Raw genomic sequence first — 16,347 nt, forward strand, 5'->3', positions numbered from 1 at the left:
TGTAGACCAGGCTGGCCTCGAACTCAGAAATCCGCCTGCCTCTGCCTCCCAAGTGCTGGGATTAAAGGCATGCGCCACCATGCCTGGCTGGGAACTTTTGAGAAATTAACTAAACATTCAGAATAGCTCAAACCAATAAAGGGCAGGGTTGAGGATATACATTTAACCAGAGATGAATAAATAGATTCTAATGGCAGAAATTGTATACTTTTGTATTTATTTTTTTTTACTCAATTGTTTTCTCTTTTAATCTTCATTCTACTTGTGGTGCTTAATTTAATGTTTCTATCTAAAACATTTTCCTGTAAAATGAAGAAACAAATATCAGTCCTACAGATGTATCTATCCACTCTTCAGCCTTTCGTTTTTTATCTCATATACTTAAACACATCTTCATTGATAAGTATTTATAATAATATTTGCTTAATTAGGTATGTTTTTCTACAGGACAGAATGAAGAAAAATTTAATCTTTGTAATTTCAGGAGGTTAGTTGCATATGTCTGAAAACCCTGAAATGAGAAACCTGTGATAGGAAGACAAGGAGTTTGAAGCCAGCCTGTAGTCTGGTCTCACCTCTACCTTGTTCTGAGAAAGAGTCTCTACATTGGCTGTTTTTCAGAATGAGCACTATTATTTACATCCTTATATATTCGTGCTGGGGATCCTACTCATGAGTTAGAAGGGGCTGTTAATCAGTGTTTTAAAATACTTAAGGACAAAATAAAGGTTTTTTCTTTTTGAAAATTTCCATGCATACTTCATTCAGCCATGAAATACAAACTCTGATGTTCTGCTACCCTTTTTGTGGTTGATTCTTCTTTTCAAAAACAATGTGTATAAGAATATAAAATTGAGAAAAATTCCTCTTTACAAGTTGTATTCTATTACCTTTTAATGTAGACATATTTGATAAGGTTTTTAGTATAAGTGGGACCTGGAGATATGGGATGTCACTTACGTCCTAAGTTCAATTCCCTGGACTCTCATGTGTCTAACAGCATCTGTAACTTCAGCCCCATGGGATCTGATGCCCTCTTCTGTCTGCTGTCCTCCATTGACACTGCACAGGTATGCTACACATACATTTATGCAGACAAAACATCCTTACTCATAAAATAAAATATAAAAACAAGTAAATATAATATAAATTAATAAATTAACTTTATATGGTAATTTGGGGGATTACAGCAAGAAATAAAGAGGATGTTTTAAAATTACGTATTCCTAGTTATACTGAATTGCATTTAGGACAGAAACTAGGTATACAAAGCACTCTAAATACCCCAATGATCCACTTTCAGTTTAAATCTTAAATATAGAGTTAAAATTCTGTACTTTTAAAAGAGATAACTAAAATTAATTCTATGTGATAGATCAACATCACATATACTTTTATCCTTTTACTGTATTGATATCTAACTTATCTACATACTCATGGTTTTCCACACAGTATCATTATATCAGTGATACCTTGGCATGTGTTCCCTAAACAGCCTCTCCTCTCACAAAACTGCTTTGAATTTTAATGAGATAACCCTCATATGAAACAAAAAATATTTATTTTACTATATTACTTGTATCTTCTGTATTACGGTGATTTTTTTCAACAGAAATAGCTGTTCTAATTTACTTGAAAGTAAGTTGGTGACATTGAGAATAAAGACTCATTCACATTCAGTAACAGTTACAGAAAATACACAAATTGCAATTATGTTAATTTTAAAATGTTGTTTTAGCTATGCAAAGCTGTTTATCTTAAGATAATTCAAGGACCACTGTATTAAACTGCAAAAATGAAAACCCATGGTGTACTCCAGGAAGCTTTGTGAGTGTTAACAATATAGTTGGGGTTTTTTGTTTGTTTGTTTGTGCTTGTTTTTTGTTTTTTGTTTTTTATTGTTTGTTGGTTTTTTGAGTAGACAGAGTTCCCATGTAGTGGAAAAATTTTGTGGATTACAGAAAAGCATAGATTTTAATCAGTTTGAATCTACAAATTTTTGAAACAGGGTATTAAGTAGATTTGGATAACTATAGGGAAGTTCGATCATGGCAGAGTTTTTCGTTCTGTCTTTCTTCATGTGAATGTGAGACACATACACAGGAATCATCTATATACAGATCAGAAGCCAACCACTGGCATTGTTCTTCACCTTCCACCTTGTTTGAAGCAGTAAGAATTAGTTGCCTTTCTGTTGCTGTGAAAAAACTTTAACAAAACACCTTAATGGAGAGAATGAGAATGAGAGAGGGGGGGGGGCTCACTCACTTTTGCTGATAAAAGTCCATGCAGATATACCATGACAGGTAGAAACGAAGCCGGCAGCAGAGATTGCAGGAGAAGCGGACTGGCCATATTTCATAAGCACCTGGGAAGCAGCGAGCTAAAAGGAAGTGTGGCTGGCTTCCAAAGCCTCCAATCCCACTTCCTGTGACACATTTCCTCTTGCATGGCTTGATAGTCTAAAGATATCATACCCTTCCACAAGAGGCTGCTGCCTGGGGAACAAGTCTCAAGACTTGTGTGTATAAGTGAGATGTTTCACAGTTGAATCCAAATAGTATTTTCGTTGTTTGCTGCTGCACAGTGCAGAGTGGCTATCCAGTGAGTTTCCACGGATTCCCCCGTGTCTGCTTCTCTCCCATTACACCACAAGCGATCATGGGTCAGACACACAAACTATGTCTTTATTTTACAGGAGGATTTGAACTAAGAGCTTCATGTGTACCTGGAAAAGTATGTGACCTACTCAGCCATCTTTGAATTTACATCCCAACAAGATTTGCTTGACCTAAAGGGAACAATTGAGATTAGAATGGATGTAACCTGAAACAGAAAGCCAAAACTGATATATTTGAAAATTGAGGCAAACAATATATGTTTCCCATTCCATGACTCATGTATGTAGGGTACCAAGTGATCAAATAATTGATAGCACCATTATTGATAATCAGCAGAACCTTTCTACAAGTTGAACGAACAAGTAGGGGAACCTAAAAATGTATGTAAATGCTATTGTTGGCATTCAAAATGGAACACATGCCAATTACTTGGTTTTATGAATTGATTAGGAGAAACATTAATAATAGTCTATGACAAACTTCTCTTCATATCATGTCATGAATTTATCAACTGAGAGTCTCCAGGTGGTATAATTAGTGTCCCATCTGTGACTCTTTCAGGAATTTTATAACTGGCAAGGTAGGCAAAGATAAATGGATTTATTTTACAATATAAATCTACACACATAATACATTTACACACAAACACGTGTAGCTTTCTCTTTTTATATGAGAGAGACTATATTATTTGGTTTAGCATATAATTAATTAAACTTAATGGCTATAATTACAGGGTTGTTGGGTTTTTTTTTGTATGCCATTGTAACACATCTAGACATGCTTTGCAAAGCATTGATAATACAGAGGATTTAAATTTAGTCAAATCAATTTAAATGAATTATTAATGTGTTCATGAGTGTGTGTGCATGTGAGTGTATGTGTGCTTCCACACACTCATTGCATGTGTGCGGATATAAATGTAAAGCTATATTTCATATCCCCAGAAGAACTTTACAATATTATCATCTAATTGTGGAGAAAAAGTAACTTCTGAAATGTATATATATATATATATATATATATATATATATATATATATATAATTGAACTTAGTAAAAGTAACATAAAAATTCTTGTAAATTCTTACCTCAAATAATTTTACAAGGTCGCCCTCTTCTGGTTACAATAATTATTTCATTTCTTTTTATCTATAGTATTTTATTACAAAGTAACAGTAAACCTCATTTATAATAATCTGACATCAAATATGTAAGTAAAGAGACATTATCAAATAGCAAATACCAAGAAGGTCTTTGCATATTTCTATTGCATATTGCCTTCCATTAAAGTCCACTTACCTAGGGTTTTTTTTTTTTTTTCTGCTTCACTGGTAGTCTGAAAATTCATATGCCAAGCTTGGTAATAAGTTAATAAATGAACTGAATGCTTGAGGTGTTCCAGATGGACTTAAAGTGCCAATGCTTCCATTTGCCAAATAAAAGGGGGTGTGTGAATCATACAGCTGGAGTTCAAATTCCATGTGCAGACCTTACCGGTGTACTTGAAAACAGTCCTGAAAGGCAGCCTCACTCAATGTTTACTTCCAGAACTGAACTTTTGATCTCAAGTTTTAACAATTAGTCAAAAAGTATTAAAAGAATGAGATAATAATACAAAAATCAAAAATAAATGCTTATATATAAGACTCATACCAGTGGTCTATTAAAACATTATTCATGTGTATATGTATTTATGTGAAAGTATGCAATATGTATATTCTATAGGCCAGAAAGAGGCAGGCATGTTAGTCTCTGGACCTGGACTTAAAAATTGTCATATGCTTCCAAAGGACATGGGTGTTGGGAACTGAACCTTGTGTCTATGGGGGATCAGAAAATTGATGAAATGATCTTTGTATTCCCTTAAAAAAACACAGTATGTGCATGTGTATTTGCCACATTTATTATTATGTTTTCACCTTTATATCTTGTTTCATAGAATTTCAGATAAACATAGATGGAATGTAAGGTCAGACCTACTTTTTTTTTTTTTTTTTTGTAAAATAGCCTTTGTTGATAGATGTCATATTTTAAAAAGTACTGACAGTGCAGTAGCCAAGAGAACAACTGACAGGAGATTAAAGATCAGACTACCTAATGAACTAAAGAAATAGAGATTAGAAAGCAATATTAAAGACAAAAACTAGTCCATTCAAAGAATGTAATGGGAGCCTGAACAGTGAGCTCAACAGAAAAATATGACTGAGCAATGTCTCAAAAATATTTATTGTCCTTATCAATTGGGAAAATGAGACTCAAATACCTTAGAAATTTCACATTAACCTCAGTCATCATGCCACAGACCTAATTTTAAAACAAACACAAACCAACAATTGCTGGGTGAGTTGTGAGGACAGGGGTAGTCTCATAACTCTTGGTGGGACTACAAACCAGTTGGTGCAGACACTATGGAAATCAGTATGTAGAACTGAAATATTGAAAATATTGACAGGACAGTGGTGGTGCATGCCTGTTATCCCAGTACCTGGGAGGCAGAGGCAGGCGGATTTCTGAGTTGGAGGCCAGCCTGGTCTACAGAGCAAGTTCCAGGGCAGCCAGGGCTACACAGAGAAACCCTGTTGCAGAAAAGAAAGAAAGAAAGAAAGAAAGAAAGAAAGAAAGAAAGAAAGAAAGAAAGACAGGAAGGAAGGAAGGAAGGAAGGAAGGAAGGAAGAAAGAAAGAAAGAAAGAAAGAAAGAAAGAAAGAAAGAAAGANAGGAAGAAAGAAAGAAAGAAAGAAAGAAAGAAAGAAAGAAAGAAAGAAAGGAAGAAAGGAAGAAAGAAAAGAAAAGAAAATATTGAAAACAAACCCACTCTAGGTCCCAATATAAAAGCCCTTGTCATATGCAGAGATCTTGATATCCTGCTCTATAAGTAACTTGCTCTGCCACATTCATTGATGCTGTATTCACAAAAGCTAGATATGGAAACAACTGAAATGTCTTTCAAATAAAGAACACGTACACTATGAAATTATGAACTGTTTCAGGTAAATGGGTGGAGCTAGATAATTCATATTTAGTGAGTAAACTCAGACCAAGAAAGACATGCGTGGCCTCTTCTTTCTTATCATGTGCTATTTGCTCCAAATCTTCACATGAGTAGATATCATAGAATGACTGGCAGAACAAGCCAAATAGTACTACAATTACTAACTACTACTGATGATGGTGGTTGTAGTGATGATGATGATAATAAACATCAACCAATCAAAGAGCAGAAGAGCAAAGTTAACAGGGACCATTGCTTAGGAGCCTTGGAGAGCAGTAGAAGGAAAGAATATGAGAGTAAAGTCAGTAGTCTGAAGAGTGAAATGGGAAAAAAGGAAGTTTAATTATAAGATAAATATAGAAGAAGGGGAAGGTAACTTTATCTAAAAGATGTCTGAAAAGCATAAGGAGTTATAATATTAGCGATCTATGTCAAATTTATAAAAATGCAAGTATCTAATCTATGTGTGAATATACACATATAATATAAATGAAATATTATATATTATGTATATATGGATTTGCTCTTCAAGAGCCAAGGATCTTCTAACAAAAACCGCAGCAGCAGACATCTGAAGCTCATTTTGAGTTATTGGTCAGGGTTGTCCAGTAGACTCCCAAAATATTACAGGCTATTGCTATTGTCATCTTTTACTTGGGCCAAAATTGGAAGAAAAGTACCTAATATTGGAGAGGGGATGCACTGCAGATTTAAGGCTCAGTGGTCACTAAGCTGGGACTGGCATACGCGCCTCCTCCTTGAGAGAACTAGATATTGTTATAAAAGAAGAAAACATGCCTGCTTCCAAAGGAGGGAAAGAGCCAACAGTTTTACACCGATATAAATCTAATGAGCCACAACGATGAGCAGGATGCTACTCTAACCCTGGGTTAGGAAGACAAAAGGCTTCAAAGGATTCATAGAACGGCCTTGCAAGCAACATTTGTTAAGAGAGCTTGTTATTGTTTTATGGAAGACAGTATTATGAGATTATGCTAATGGTTAAATGTGGTGGATTTAATTGTCTGGCAATCATTACTTCATTTGTTACAATGAAAAATGTATGTAGGAGATAACATGGTGTCTGTAGATGTTGTTTAAATGAGCAGTGTGACTGGGTTTAGGACCTTGATGGCCTACATGATGAATCTGGTCCCTATTTACTTCTTCCCTTAATAATTAAGCAGTGACAGAAGCCTTGCTCTTGATCTTCAGTGCTTTGCTACCTTTGCCTTGCTTCTTACTGGTGTATTTTTGCAGAAGTGTTAACAAGAGGCATTCTAATAATTTATCCACCTCTACCTATTTCCAGTTGACTTTAAAGGTATTAAATTTCTAAGGTATCACATCTGAATAACACATCATTGGTTTGTTACTGAATATATGCAAAAAGAAACTCAGTGAAGCCATCTCTTAGACAGGTCAAAACTGTTCTTCCTGTCTTAGGAAGAATCTTTTCCTCATGGGGTTACACTAGCTAGCTAGATTATTGTGGAAATTTGTAACTTTCTTTTGAGTCTCTCTCCTGGAATCAGCATCTCAGTCATGCTTGACAACCCTCTTAACTATGATATTCACTCAGTGATTGTCTGCCTAAACACTGGTAGTCATAAAAATACATAATGCTATTTAAATCTCCCTTAAGGTTGGATTCCAAGAATGGCAGAATTCAATCAAAATGACTACATCTAAGATGAGGACACTTATCTTTAAAGGCCTGGGCTGCATGCCAGAGAAGAAATAATTATCTTATAGAAAGCAGAATGAGTCTTTCATGTAAACGCAGGATAACAACCTTCCTCCTTGAAAATGTGCAGACCTGGAACTTAAGAAAATGATCAACAGGACCATGCACACTCTGGGACTGCTTAACTATACACACTGCATCCCCTGTGTGCTGCAGAGATTACTACAGCCTGGTTGGTGGGTCAATACCCAGCTCCTAATGTTCAACAGATGTCAACACTACCAATGTTACTTCTCAGATGTCTTCTCAGCAAGAGGCATAACACACAGGAATTTATTAGAATGCTTCTTAGTAACACTTCTGTAAAAATATACCAGTAAGAAAGCAAGGCACAGACAGCAAGACTCTGAACACAAGCAGCAAGGTACAGGCTGCTACTTACCAATATTAGAGGAAAGAAGTTAATAGGGATAGAGACCAGGCTGATCAGTTAACCTGACAAGGGCATTCAGCTGGTGGACAAGTGATGCTGGCTTGACCCTTTCCAACTGGTGGTGATATGAAGGAGGTGTTGGAAGCTGCAGAATGCAGGCAGGAAGCATTGCTCAGACATGAAATCAGGGCGTATCCTTGCTGCACGTAACTCTGCAGGGAAGACCTTCAAAATTTCCAAATGTTTTTGTCTAATTAATTATTTAATTAATTACATCTAAAATGTTTCCCCCACTCCAGGTCTCCCCTCCCAGAGTTCTTCACTCCATCTTCTTTCTTTTTGATTTGAGATGGTGTCCCTCAGGATTAGACATGTCCTCTCACACTGTGATCAGATAAGGCAATCCTCTACTACATATGCTCTGGGGTCTTTGGACCAGCCTGTGTGTGCTCTTTTGTTTGTAGGTTAGTCTCTGCGAGCTCCCAGGGGTTCAAATTAGTTGCAATGTTGGCCTTCCTTTGGGGTTGCAATCCCTTCAGTTCCTTGAATCCTTCCCCCAAACTATTCCGTAGGGATCAAAGACCTCAATCCAATGGTTGCCTATTCTCATCTGCATTTGTCTCAGTAAGCTGTTGGTAGAGCCTCTGAGAGATAGCTATGCTAGACTCTTGTCTGCAAGTTTGTTTGCTTTTGTTTAAGAATAAGTAGAATGGAAGAAATACAGACCCAGGATATTCAATAGTGCCAAAAGTAAATTAAAATAAAAATAAACTCTTGAACAAAAGAGTGTCAGACCTGAGGGAGATTGAGGCAAGAGAGGTAGGAACCTAAATTACTGCCTCGTGAAATGGATGCAGAACGGGGAGTTTCCTTGAGACTACAAAGATTTGGGCATCTGGTTGTCTTGTGGGCAGCTGTGGCTGTTGCATTTGTACGTTTGTATTTTAGAGATCACTAGGAAGTACTTTGCACAGTATTACCTGGCCAGAAGGCTGATGGAAAGACTGGAGGGTATGAATAAGCAGTTTGTTCTTGTTATTTCTGTTCCTGAGACAACATCCTAGATGTAAAAATGGTAGTGTTCATACCTTTTGAGTGTTTGTAACCTCCAGTTGGCTCAGTGGCAGCTGGGGATTAAGCCCACCAACCAGGCTGCAGTAATTTACACTTCTGAGAATGATGGATGGCTCTTTTCCCTAAATCCCAGTGCCTACCCTAGTCCTGTTTTTTGTCCTCCGCTATGCTATAAAAAGGGGTGAAATAAGAACTGGCAATGGTGGGCAAAGAGAAGGTATCTTCTCTTTGTTTTGATGAGACAACAGATAAGATCTTAGAGAATAGCACTGATGCCAGTTCACAGCTATGGCTAATTGTGAAGAAACCAAACTGGAAATTGTGAGATGCCTAACCAAAGAAGTGTCAGGACTTAGGCAAGGCCATGGTCACCTGGGATGCTATAATGATCAGCAGATCATTTTAAATTAGATGCTTGTGGTAATGGAGATGAATGGGTTCAGCACGTCTAGCTGGCAACAATTGCCCTGATATCTTGGACCCCATCCCTGTCATCCCCTAGATAGTTTGACCTCCAGATCTATATTGGACCCCTGCTATCAAAGGTAGGGCCTCAATTTTTAAGGTCACTTGCCAACACTCTAGATATTCAAATGCCTTACTAAAGCTGTTTGTTGAAGAAGCTAGTAGCTCTTACTTTGGGCTTCACTGGTGCAAATATTTCTAAGGTGTGCAATGAAGCATCACTGCTTGCCATCTTACTCCTTCTGCCTAGGAGCCACATTTTGAGCAAGCCATCAAGGGGGTCACTGGAGCCCTTGAGAAGAAAACCCAGGTCCTGAAATCCAATAAAAAGACAAAATGGCCAACCACTGGGCTGAGAAAGCAATGGTAGGCTTGTTCTCAGAACCCTCTGCTGAAGGTATCCATCATACCTTGGGGTGACGGCTATGTCTAGCAACTTCCCTGTGAGAAGTCCCTCTACACATGGGTGCAGCTATTCCACAGAATTTTTTTTTAATTTTTAATACTTTTATTACATATTTTCCTCAATTACATTTCCAATGCTATCCCAAAAGTCCCCCATAGCGCCCCCCACTTCCCTACCCACCCATTCCCATTCTTTTGGCCCTGGCATTCCCCTATATTGGGGCATATAAAGTTTGCAAATCCAATGGGCCTCTCTTTCCATTGATGGCCGACTAGGTCATCTTTCGATACATATGCAGCTAGAGACAAGAGCTCCGGGGTTCTGGTTAGTACATCATGTTGTTCCAACAATAGGGTTGCAGATCCCTTTAGCTCCTTGGGTACTTTCTCTACCTTCTCCATTGGGAGCCCGGTGACACATCCAATAGCTGACTGTGAACATCCACTCCTGTGTTTGCTAGGCCCCGGCATCNTCTCACAAGAGACAGCTATATTTGGGTCCTTTCAGCAAAATCTTGCTAGTGTATGCAATGGTGTCAGCGTTTAGAAGTGAGTGAAGTTCCACAGAATTTGTATGCTGCTCAGAAGTAGGGTGGCTGAAACGCTTTTTGGTCAGATGATCACAGGGGCTCAGGATGGCCTGAGAAAGGTCATGCAGTGTGCCTATGCCCAGATTGTGCAGTTTGAATGTGTCATTTGACATTCCCACAGAAGCAAAACCATGGTGGGAAAGTCATACACTGAGGAAAATACACATTGATGGGGAAGCCTGCTGCCTTCCCTGTTCTGCCTATGATTGGACGCTGGAGCTACTTACAAGTGCCTAGAGTAGGTAGAGAGAATAAGCAGGTGATTCCCGGAGAAAGATGTGTTAGAGAAGGCCAACATTATAGAGCTCTTAGGCCTTTGAGTCTTGGCAGAGAAGCCCACCTATGAGGAATTTGTATAGGGAGCTGGAAGTGTAGAGGACGCATGTTCCTTCTTTAGAGAATGAAAGACTGGAATCAAGGTCAGGAGGAAGGAGACACTGAGTGGAGCTTGAGTAAGAGCTCTGTGGCCTCTCGGTGGCCACTATGACCACTGTTGTTGACTGGGAGCTGCTCAGTCTTTGCAGAGCAGTTGACAGAGTGACTGGAAAACAAATTAAAAACAGGTGACAACTGCAAAAATAATTGGTTTATTGTGATGGGCAGCTGAGCCAAGCATATTGGAGCTGTCAGAGCTGGGACTTTTGTCCTCAAACTTCCATTTTATTGTCACCTCCATCCTCCAGAGGAAATCTACTTTCATCTGTCTTCTTAATACTCTGTGAAAATATAGCTTTGCACACTTTTCTCTGTTCTCCAGGGAAAAGTCCAATTTCTTACCCTAATAAGCTACACCTGGGAAAAGAAAATGAAATATGTGAACCATAATCATTTCTAATTTGTAACTTTTCATTCACAGAATGGGAAATACAAGGTGACAACTCAAAGTGTGTGTGCACATGCATATACAGAAGCACACATACATAATACTTACATACACACACATACACACACACACACACCTGACCTGTGCTCACCTATGTGATACAGGGCCAGACAATACCTATGATCCATGTGCATAAACATTTAAACAAAATGGTTTTCTAGGTGACATCCTATTGGCTTTGAGATTCATCTGGCTCCTTGCCCTGACAATGTTGGCTTTCTCAAGCCACAGCCATTGAGCATCACTGAAAGGGCATCACCCAATTTGTGTTTAAGCTGCTCAAACATAAATCACTCATGACAAGGAAGGCATTAGAGCATAGGAAAGTACTGACAAAGCATCAGCAAAAAAAAAAAAAAAAAAAAAACTCACTCAGAGTTACTTGGGGTAAAAGTTTAAAGAGCAAATGAATTTTCAAATTTCAAAAAAAAATTTAGATGCCTATATTGGTATAGATTAGAAAAGGGACAAGTTGAAATAAATTTCAATCTTTTCCTTAACTTGTGCTGTGAAAGAGGGTACTATTGCATACTACTTACAATATATGTTAAAGCCAGGATATTTTGAGATAGCAAGAAGAAAAATGCCGATAATCTTGTGTGTCATTGGAATGTAAATGTAAAAGGTAAAGAAAATTAGTGATAAAAACTGTATGGTATTGATACAGAGACAGATACATTGATCAATGGAATAGAATTGAAGACCCAAAAATGAAACCACACACTTATGGCCACTAAATGTTTAGCAAAGAAACCAAAAATATACAATGAAAAAAATAAGAAGAAAGCATCTTCAATAAATAGTGCTGGCCTAACTGGCAGTCAGTATGCAGAAAAATGAAAATGGATTTGTATTTGTCACTTTGCATAAAGCTCAAGTCCAAGTGCATCAAGCATCTCAATATAAAACCACATACAATGAATCTACTAGAAGAGAAAGTAGCTCAAGGGCAGGAGAGTTTCTATATAGAACCTCAATGGCTCAGGCTCCAATATCAAGAATCGATAAGTGGGACCTCATGAAACCGGAAAGCTTCTGTAAGGCAAAGGCCATAGTCAATAGGACAAATCAGCAACCTACAGATTGAGAAAAATCTTCACTTAACTCACATCCTATAGTGGGCCAATCTCCAAAACACCAAATAACCCAATCAAAAAGTGGGGTATAGAGCTAAACAGAGAATTTACAACAGAGGAATCTAGAATAGCCTAGCCCAGAAACTTAGTATACCTAGATATAAGATACAATTTGCAAAACACATGAAACTGAAGAAGAACAAAGACCAAAGTGTGGACACTTTGCCCCTCCTTAGAAGTGGAAACAATCATCCATGGAAGGAGTTACAGAGACAAAGTTTGGAGCTGAGACAAAAGGATGGACCATCTAGAGAATGCCATATCCAGGGATTCATCCCATAATTAGCCTCCAAACGATGACACCATTGCATACACTAGCAAGTGTTTGCTGAAAGGACCCTGATATAGCTGTCTCTTGTGAGACTAGGCCGGGGCCTAGCAAACACAGAAGTGGATGCTCACAGTCAGCTATTGGATGGATCACAGGGCCCCCAATGGAAGAGCTAGGGAAAGTATCCCTGCTTGTGGACGTTGTACATCGTGGTGCGCACTAGGCTCCGCACCACGATGTACAACGTCCACAAGNNGAGGGTATGGGGGACTTTTGGAATAGCATTGGAAGTGTAATTGAGGAAAATATGTAATAAAAAAATAAAAAAAGAAATGTTTAATGTCCTTAGTGATCAGAGAAATGCAAATCAAAATGACCCTGAGATTCCACTTTACACCAATCAGAATGGCTAAGATTAAAACCTCAGGTGACAACATATGTTAGAGAGGATGTGGAGAAAGAGAACCACTACTTCATTGCTGGTGGGATTGAAAACTGGTACAACCACTGTGGCAATCAATTTGGAGGTTCCTCAGAAAACTAGAAATTGATCTACATGAAGACCCAGAAATACCACTCTTTAGCATATACCCAAAAGATGCCCCACCATGCCACAAGGGCACATGATACCCTATATTTATAGTGATTTTATCTGCGATAACTAGAAGCTGAAAACAATCTAGAAGTCCCACAACAGAAGAATAGATACAGAAAATGTTCATTTACACAATGGAATACCATTCAGGTATTAAGAAGGAGGACATCCTGAATTTCGCAGGCAAATGGATAGACCTAGAATATATCATTCAGAGTGATGTAACTCAGACCCAAAAGGGCATGCATGGTATGTACTCACTAATAAGTGGATATTATAGAAAAACATACCGAATACCCAGTATACATTCCACAGAACTCAAGAGGGCTAACAAACAAAGGGCCTAAGTGAGGATGCTTCATTCCCACTTGGGAGTGGTAAGAAAGAAATCATGGGAGGCAGAGGGAGGGAGGAAACTGTGTGGGTGAGAGGAAAGGGAGGGGAAAGGGGGAATGTGAACAGGTATTGAGGGGAACCAGAGAGAAGCCCTGATGGCCAGCAGAAAGAATGGAAACCGGCAACCTCACTGGGTGGGGGGTTGGGGAGTCTCCTTCTAGAACGTACCAGAGACCTCAAGAGGTGAGAAAATGTGAGGACTCTTAAGAGAGGGACCTTAGATGAAAAGGCCAAGTGTGGGGAGAGGGAACTTGTAGATTCTACCTCCCGCAGAAAGAAAAGACATCAAGTGGAGGGATGGGGTTGCCATGCCACAGTCAAAAACTCTGATCCAGAATTGTTTCTCTCTAAGAGAATGCAGGGGCAAAAATAGAGAAGAGACTGAGGGAAAGAAGGTCCAATGGTTGGTTCAAATTGGCATCCAGCTCAAAGGGAGGCTCCCTAGCCTGACAGTATTGCTGATGTTGTGGTTTACTTACAGACAGCCTAGCATGGCTGCCCTTTGAGAGGCCCAATAAGCAGCTGAATGACACGGAAGCAGATACTTACACCCAACCAATGGACTGAGGTCGGGGACCCCTGTGGTTGAATTACACAAAGGCCAGAAGAACTGATTAGGAGGACAACCTCATAGGAAGACCAGCAATCTCAACTAATCCGGGAGTCTAAAATCTCTCAGACACTGGACCACCAACCAGGCAGCTGGTCTGAGGCCTCTGACACATATACAGCAGAGGACTGCCTGGTCTGGCCTCAGTGAGAGAAGGGTAGCCTAAGCCTGGAGATCCTTGTGGCCCCAGAGAGTGAGAAGGCCTGCAGTGAGGTGGGGTTGGAGGAGTGGAAACATCCTCTTGGAGATAGCAGGGAGGAGAAAAGGGATGAGGAACTGTGAGAAGGTGGACAGGGAGAGGGTATATGGTTGGACTGTAAAAAAGTATAAGTAAATAAAAAGTAACAACAACAACAACAAAACCCATAGCAAGACTATCAGTGTTATACACTAGATTAAATTTACAAAAACAATACATTTCCTGATTATCTCAAAAAAAAAAATACAGAAATTATCAATAAAACGACCACTAGTAGAATAAAGAAAAGGAAAAAAGAAAACTTTTACCAACATATCTATTTGTTTCCTTTACATTCTGTTGGTAGTTTCCTCTCCCTGTTTTCCTGCAAGTCCTTCCTCCTTTTTTTCCTCTCCTCTACCGCATCTACTTCTCCACTTGTATTCAGACAAGGGTAGGCCTCCCATGGGTATCAGTCAGCCATATCAAGTTGGAATGTCATGTTGCGGTACGACTAGGCACTTTCTCTTCTATAAAGGCTACAAGAGACAACCCAGTAGGAGCAAAGTGTCCCAAAGGCAGGCAGCAGAGTCAGAGATAGTCATTACTCTCACTGTTAGGAGTCCCACAACAAAACTAAGCTACACAACTGTAACACATGTGCAGAGGGTCTAGGTCAGTCCCATGGAGGCTCATTGGTTGGTAGTTCCCTCTCTGAGAGCCCCTGTGAACCCAGGTTAGTTAATTCTGTAGATTTTTTGTTGTTGTTGTGTCCTTGTTCCCATTGTTTTCTCACCCTCTTCCACAGGATTCCCTAAGTTCTGCCAAATGTGTTTGGCTGTAGGTTCTTGCATCTGTTTCCATCCCTTGCTGGATGAAATCTTTCTGATGACAATCAAAAAGACATCAACCTATGAGTATAGCAAAATACCATTATGAATTATTTCATTGATTTTCTTTTACATACTGTAGCTTCTATTGTTGCGGCCTGCCCGCAGTCCACAACACGAACGGTTCAACTGAGAATGGCAGTTCTCTGAAAAGAGAGAAATCTAGACGGGGCGGAAGAAAAGAATGGAGCTAAGACAAATCCTGATCAAAGCTCAATTTTATTAATTCCAGACACTCAGTTATAAAGGAAGGGGGAGGGAACCCAACTTCCCGCCAAGTAACTCAGGGTCCAGTAGCAGGACGAACACGTGTGTGCCTCCAGGCAGCAAAGGCAGGTTCCAGCAGTGGGCGTGGCAGGACGAATGAGCCGGTAGCTCCACCCTTGAGCAGGCAGGTTCCAGGCTGGGGGAAGGGAGACCACATTCTATGGCAAGATATATGTATACATGTTTATTTTTTTTCTTTTTGGGGGAGATAAGTTGCAAGGGCGAAGAGTAAAAGGGAAATGGTGGTGTTGGGTGCACAATGTGAAATTCACGAGAAATCAGTAAATTCTTAGTACATGGAATATGTTTACAGAATGTGTTGGATACAGTCAGAAAATTATACATCCTTATGCAACTCAGTGTTCAGTGGTATGTAGATATGTACAGACAAAATGCCATATACCAAATTTCATTACATGTTGAATTAAATTTCACCTCATAGTATGTACTCATGAATAAGTGGAAAGGTGATTCTATTTCATTCTGTCTTCTTGCTATTATTACTTTTAGATATAGCTCTCATTTAGGATTATCCTAGCAAGGAAGGCTCTGAATAAATCACTTCTCCAATCTGTTACAGCTAATGCAACTTTTTATTTGAGATTCATGACATTAGGAGGATTTACGTTTTGTACAAGAAATGTATCACTTTCATGATTATTTGAGTCAGCTTCTTCATCTACATCACAGCTTTACAAACTTTGAACTGTGACTCCAGATGGGATTGTGCAACTTGCTGAATGTGGAAAATCAGATGTTACTGAAAGAGTTTTGACTACATGGGAACCATAAGTTAAATCCCCCAAAATCAAAGGCAAAAATAAATCCAAGGTAATTTTAGCAGAACGAACCCATG

General features: G+C 39.0%; 1 pseudogene; it reads left to right on the forward strand.

Annotated features, from left to right (window-relative positions):
• Positions 1 to 10,752, forward strand: part of LOC110308997 — a 37,033-nt pseudogene extending 26,281 nt beyond the window's left edge.
• Positions 10,753 to 16,347: the final 5,595 nt, after the last annotated feature.

This window comes from Mus caroli, chromosome 14, assembly GCF_900094665.2.
Source record: "Mus caroli chromosome 14, CAROLI_EIJ_v1.1, whole genome shotgun sequence".
Classification (NCBI taxonomy): Eukaryota; Metazoa; Chordata; class Mammalia; order Rodentia; family Muridae; genus Mus; species Mus caroli.